Raw genomic sequence first — 6,487 nt, 5'->3', positions numbered from 1 at the left:
ACATTTGCGTTGTAGTTTTGTGTCGCGGCGGTACGTATACTGCTGACAACTGCAGTTGGTTGCTGTTAGTCTGTACGGTAACGGTGGTTGCTTGTATATGTTCCTTACTGACCTGACTGTGTAGGTGATGTTTAATGTTTTTTATTACTACTGCCATCCCTCCGTGTGCTTTCCCTGGAGGATGCTTGGTGTCGCATATGGTGTAGTGCGGTATTTTTATATAGCTTTTCATTGTGAGGTGTGTTTCTGAAACGAGTAGTATATCGATGTTGTTGCTATACAGGAATGTTTTAGTTTCTAGGGCCCTTTGTTGTAGGCCGTTAGAGTTCCAGGTTGCTATTTTAAGCGTGTCTATTTTTATTTTTTGCTCATCACGTTAGTAAGTAATTGTAACATGTCTGTTATCTGCTGTGTTTGCTGTCTGAGGAGTTCGTTTTGTTCGCTTATCATTTTTGTGAGTATTTCGGTGTTTTTTATGGAATGTTTTATTAACTCTTTGATTTCTGTAGCGTCGTTGCTGTGGTTGTTCTATTCTTGATTATCTAGGGGTGACGACCGGTTGACTATTTGCGCGTAGCTTCGGTTTTTGACGGTATTGGTGTTAGTGTGGTTATTGTTCATTACATGCTGTGTATTTGATGCTGACATAGATTCTGTGTTGTCTTGTTGCGTGTGGAAATTGTTGTGTGTCCTGTTTCGAATCGGCGGGAAGAGTTTGCTTTGTAGTTGTTTTCTGACTACGCAGCCTTTGTAGCTGGCTTGTGTTCGCCGGGCTTCTGTTGCAGTAGTTTTTTGTGTGTCCGTATTGTTGACACCGCATGCATTGTGGTATATCTTTTCTATGTCTGGGTGGCTCGACTGTGATTATTGTGTTTGAGATTTTTTTAATTTCAAATTTTTCTTTGTTGTTGCTTTTCGGTTCTAACTCTATTAGGAATAGCGGTAGTGGTTGCTTAGTGTCAAATCTGGCTAAATTGTTGATCGTTCTTACCTGGTGTCCGATCTTGGCCAATTCCTCGCATATTTTGTTTGTATTTGTTTTGGAGTGTAGACCTCTGATTACTGCTTTGCAGCTGTTGTCGGATTTGGGTTGGTAAGTGTGATACCCAGCGTTTTCTTCCTTTAGCGCTTTAGTTACTTTTCTGTAGGTTTCTGGGGTATTAGTTTGTACTTTTACCTGGTCCAGTTTGAGCTGTTTGATAGTGCAGTTTTCTTTTCCTGCCGTGCTGTTTAGCAGATCAATGAGGGGGTCTATTATTTTTGCGTCTATGTAGATTGGTGGTGGCTTGGGAGTGAGTGTTCTTGGTTTTTCTGTAGGGTCTGTGTCCATCTCTTCTGTCAGTGAGCTGAAGGAGTTTTGTGTAGGAATTTCTTGTAGCCATTGTTGACTTTCTGTTTCTGTGGTCCTCCTATCGTTTGTGTTTGTGTTTATTTTTCTTTTTTTGCTGGGAGTTACAGTTCTTCAACTTTCGTTATGTTGTGGTAGATCCTTGTTAGTATTGCTCTTTACGTCGTCTTCTTGTATTATTTCCATTTCTATTTCTTTTGTATTTGCGCAGTCCTGTACTTCTCTTGTTGTTTTAATTGGGCTCTGTTGGTCTACTGCCCTGCTTATAGTGTATGTTTCTCCTTTGTTTAGTATTCTTATTGATGGTACTTTTTCCATCCTCGATTGGTTCTGTTGCTCTACTCTTGTCGCACAATGTCGGAGGCACTATGTTTTACGTACGCATAGCTCGACTGCTCGGGCAGAACTCGTTCTTCAAAATTGATGAACTTTTTAAAGAGGATCTTTACCTTTCTAGGCGGTAATGCCTGAACAACTGCTCTCTCTAGAACTTTCCTGTAAATACAAATTATTAGAAGATAAATTCTGTATGAAATTAAAAAGACAAAATATAGTTGAAAAAATATTTTTACCTTGCTATATCAGTATCATTAGATTTAACTAGAGAATCAACATAACAAGACCATATATCCACCTGTTTCGGATAAGAACTTAGAATTTGCTCAAACAGAGTTACTGCTCTCTCTTTATTTCTGTAGTGTACATACGTTCAGATGCTGGCAAAGATTGGAATGCTCTCTGCATAATATGCCTCGATTTGTCCCTCGAACCCATTTTTAGCAACCCTTCTCCACAATTAAATCACATCTCGGGAATACAGTTAAATTTTCCAATCATGGTATTAATTGTTTTCTCTAGTTCCATCTGCCTGCTAGCCTCGACATGAACAGTCAGCATGTGACTGTATACTTTCAGTGAATCGTTAGACTTCACTGCCTCTTGAAAAACATCATTCAGTGCTTTAGGAAATCCGAATTTAGACTCCAAATTCAACCAAGCCTTCCAAACGTTTAATTTTTCCTTCTGTTCCCTGAAATTAATCGTTTTCACCGCTCTTCTTGCAACTGCTCTTGCTTTCTCGATTTCTGTTGTTTGTAAATGATATTCCATATACTGTAACCATACTATTGAACTGTCTAGACTAGCTAAAACTAATCTGTCGAACTGATGTACAGAATTTGGTAACTGGTTATTGGCGAGTGCTTCTTCTCTTTGACGTATTTCACGTTTCTCCTGTCTTTTTTGTTCTCGACGTTCAGCGGCACATAATTTCTTATTTCTCAGATTTGGTTTTTCTTCTACTTCATCTTCACTATCGCAAGATGACTCTTTATCCTGAAGGAGAGTTGAGTCAGCATATTTCAAATCTTCTTCGGAAGCTTTGGTATCTTCCAGTTTAATCTTTTCTTCTCCTGTTTGTTCAACACACATTCTCTTTGAATATTCCTTTTCTAAATCTTTCTCTGGTTTTTCTCTGTTTCGTTTCCCTTTGTTTTTCATGTTTCGTCTTCCCGTAACTTTTCAATTTTTATTTTTTTGGCGAGTGCCACGTACTCTTGATTTTGCTTCTTTCTTTTTAAGTTATTATTATCATCCGATTTCTCTCTCACACAACACTTCTTTTCAAATGCAGATTTTATGACGCTGAGAGGCATAATATCGGATTTTTTGAAATTTAATGAGGTGTAACATTTAATTTTAGAATGAATAGTATAAGGTGTTAGATCTGGCAGTAAACTATTTATGTGACGACGTACAGGTATCGCAGCTAAAGTTCCGTTGCCAATACCTTGAAGGAGCATCAGGATAAACCAATTTGTCACCATTAAGATTCTACCACGTAGCAATTTACCGTCAGGAAATTGTATTTGCTTATTTTGTTTGGCACTTATTTTGGCACTTATGCATTATTAACGATAACGTGGTCGATTGGACAAGCTCGTGTACGTAATTTTTCCATATAATCGTCCCAGAAATTTTGTCCCCTATTTTTTTATTCTCAGAGTAATGATTCTTAGACACTATACCTAGCAAGTTATTCTGCAATTGAACAACCAACCAATCAGGCGTAATTTTTTCAATCTCTCCAGTAACTCTCTGCCCTAATTTGACAGATGCAATGGGTCTGTTTTTGTAATATGAATTCCTTGAAAGTTCTACTAATTTATTAAAATACAGGATCAATGGATTCAATGTATATTTTCTTTAGCGGTAATGTTAGTCTTAATTGTTGTTCTTTCCTGTTAATAGAAAATATTTTTGCCAATAAAATTTGGTTTGCGTGCAGTAGATTAAAATTACTAACGTTACTATGGGACACATATCCAAATGGCGTATATTCTGCAACTGGAAAAATAAGTCTTATACCAGTCTTATACCCATATCCTTGATCGTACAAGGTATACAGTCTCCTATTTTCAGTTTTTCAAAATTCCTGTACCTTCCTTGAGTTGCAAAAGTCCTAGTTAAAATTAAATTAGGTACTGTAGCAAATAGAAGAGCTGAAAGTGTATGACCAGGAACATATTTTGATGCTAGTAGAGCTGCAATCTCCATACAAGGTGACATGTGACCATCTAGTAAAAATCCTGTACTAACAGTTTGTCCTTTATATCTACTGACTCTTAAATATAATCCCTGAGCGGATGATTCTATTATTGTGCCCCCTACTTCTTCACCAATATCGAATGTTGCTTCTTCAACTTTTATGTCTTGATTAGCCACATTTAGAACTACTTTTCCCGAATCTGTGTTCACTGTTTGAATTTTTACCAAAATTGTTTGTCCAGCTGAATAGTTTCAATTTACGTTAGATGTTTCCAGCTCGAGGGCAGTATGTGGAATCCAACCTTTGACATCCCCGAAAAACTTTACCAATATTCCACGCTTATGTATTTGAACGATAGTTGCGTGGTGTTTCGAGACAATTTTCGCGTCTTGTATGTTTCCTAAAATGGGCAAGTCACTCGTTATTAAAGACCTTTTCAAAGTGAGATATACTTTTTTCGGCCTATATAAAGGAACAAGACTCTTGCTTCTACTTCTTTGTCGACTTTCAGCTTTTGTAAGGGACTTAGATCTTCGTCAGATATATGATCTGGTGGAATTTGAACATTAAATTTACCAAGTTGTACATTAACGAAATCATTCAGTTTATCAATATTTGTAATCTTTACATTTACCACGTCGCCAGGTTTAAATGTTATATAGTAAATGACAACGTACATATTTTATAAACTGGCACATACAATCGTTTAGTGTAATGGTCGGGGTATCTACGTGTACTCTCTAAGTCACAAGTTAAGTAATTGCGAAGGCATATTAAGTTGAGTTATAAGTTTCAATTCCAACGAAGTAAGAACGTAATCCTTCTCATTCGCGCAAGCGAGAGAGAGGGAATCAAAGACTAATGTAAAATAATGCCTAGCATAATGCTAATACCACGTACCATATAGTTGCTGAAACTTTTATGCTTCATACATAGACATAAACATAAATTGTTTCAATATAAATATTAATAATAAATATTAATTGAATGAATATAGATAACAATGACCACTATAGGTTTCATATATGAAGTATTAGACCGAACGAGGTATGAAATATACAAGATATAGTACTCCTTATAACATTTATAATAAAACAATCGTCTGCTCAGATTTAATTTTTTCAATTTATAAAAATATGAATTTACACAAACACTCGCACTTTACTTATCATTACTTCCACAACAACGTTCTCTTTCTAAAGTTCAGATTTTCGTAACTGCAGATAAACGTGACACCCACATAGGCACGCATCATTTTTTTGTATTCTGCTACAATAGCACTTGCTACAGTTCTGCTCGTAAAGAAATCTGACAGGCGTGTAATAGACAAAAAATCATTTATCAATAAGAGGAAGCAGTCGCGAGCGAGTCAGTTATAATTCGAGTTTCACGAGTTATTAACGGTAATTAACGGAGTTATACGAGTTATCGAGTCATATGCGAGCAATCATACACTGTTTTTACGAATACGTTTGTACGAGCGTCTCTCGACAGTACTTATATTTGTCGGAGATGAAAGAACACCGGAGCTTTTGGAATTTTGGATAATCCCGCAACATTATAACCTAGAGTCTACTATAGCTGTAATTAAACAATTGTAGTTGTTCAATCCGATTGTAATTGTTCGAGATTAGTGATAGTGAGCTTTGGCTCGAGGCGACAGTCCGTCGCCTAACGTAGTCGCGGCCAAGGGATGAACGCTTTGTCTAACAAAGGTATGGAGTAATTCTATAGCCCTCCTTAAAAGAAATATTTGTGACGGCACGCGACGGTAAACATTCCAACGGTCTCTGTCCTGTAGCTCATCACACGCAGAGCCTATTCTTCGAGTAAGATTATTGCCAGATGTCGATGCGTCTCCGCAGTACATGTTCGGCTAGCCCGAGGGCCCGTAATAAATCTTAAGGTTTAGTTAACTAAAGTCCTTCAAACAGACAAACAGTCTTTGTCCCAGCTACGGGAAGATAGGGGAGACATATTTTTTAACGAACGGCGTCTCCCACTAGCAACTTTCCCTCGAGGGCGGCTAGCATCTTTTTCTAACCACCGATATGGAGATTGACCAATTAGCAGCAACGTCAATTTCCCTTACTTCCTAAACGAAGGCTTTCCTCGACGAATCCGATGATCTCGTGTCCTTAGACACACCCCAGTATAGTTTTCCTCTGTGGAATAATCGGGACGGGACGCGCATTCTTTGACGCGTCGTCGACTAAAAGAGTACGTCTTTACGCTCAGCAAATTATCGTTTACGAGTCAGACTTAGATTCAGCGAGAACGCCTATCTGTCATCCCGTTGACCGCGGATTCGTTATTGAACCTGAGATCACTGCCACTAGTGTCGCGAACGTCTCACCGCCGTGATAGATTGTCAAACCTGTGTTATTCATACCTGTGTCAATAAATCGTATCTTCGTTACACCGCAACGATGGCTACCTTCAACGAAGACTCCTCAAACACCGACAACCCTATCCCCCCTGCTTCTCCGACATATAATTAATTAAAAAGGGGGAAATATAATTCTGTAATATCGTAGAATAGCTTTGATTGAAGATCGGCTGAAATTAGAAAACACCGTGTACGTCGTCTT

General features: G+C 38.0%; 1 pseudogene; it reads right to left on the bottom strand.

Moving 5' to 3' along the window:
- Positions 1 to 1,480: 1,480 nt before the first annotated feature.
- LOC117215160 lies at positions 1,481 to 4,685 on the bottom strand (annotated as a pseudogene).
- Between the last annotated feature and the right edge of the window lie 1,802 nt (positions 4,686 to 6,487).

This window comes from Bombus bifarius, unplaced genomic scaffold (assembly GCF_011952205.1).
Source record: "Bombus bifarius isolate JDL3187 unplaced genomic scaffold, Bbif_JDL3187 scf7180000009426_frag, whole genome shotgun sequence".
Classification (NCBI taxonomy): domain Eukaryota; kingdom Metazoa; phylum Arthropoda; class Insecta; order Hymenoptera; family Apidae; genus Bombus; species Bombus bifarius.
Note: the sequence above shows the minus strand (reverse complement) of the source record. Positions and strands in the feature narration are given on the sequence as shown.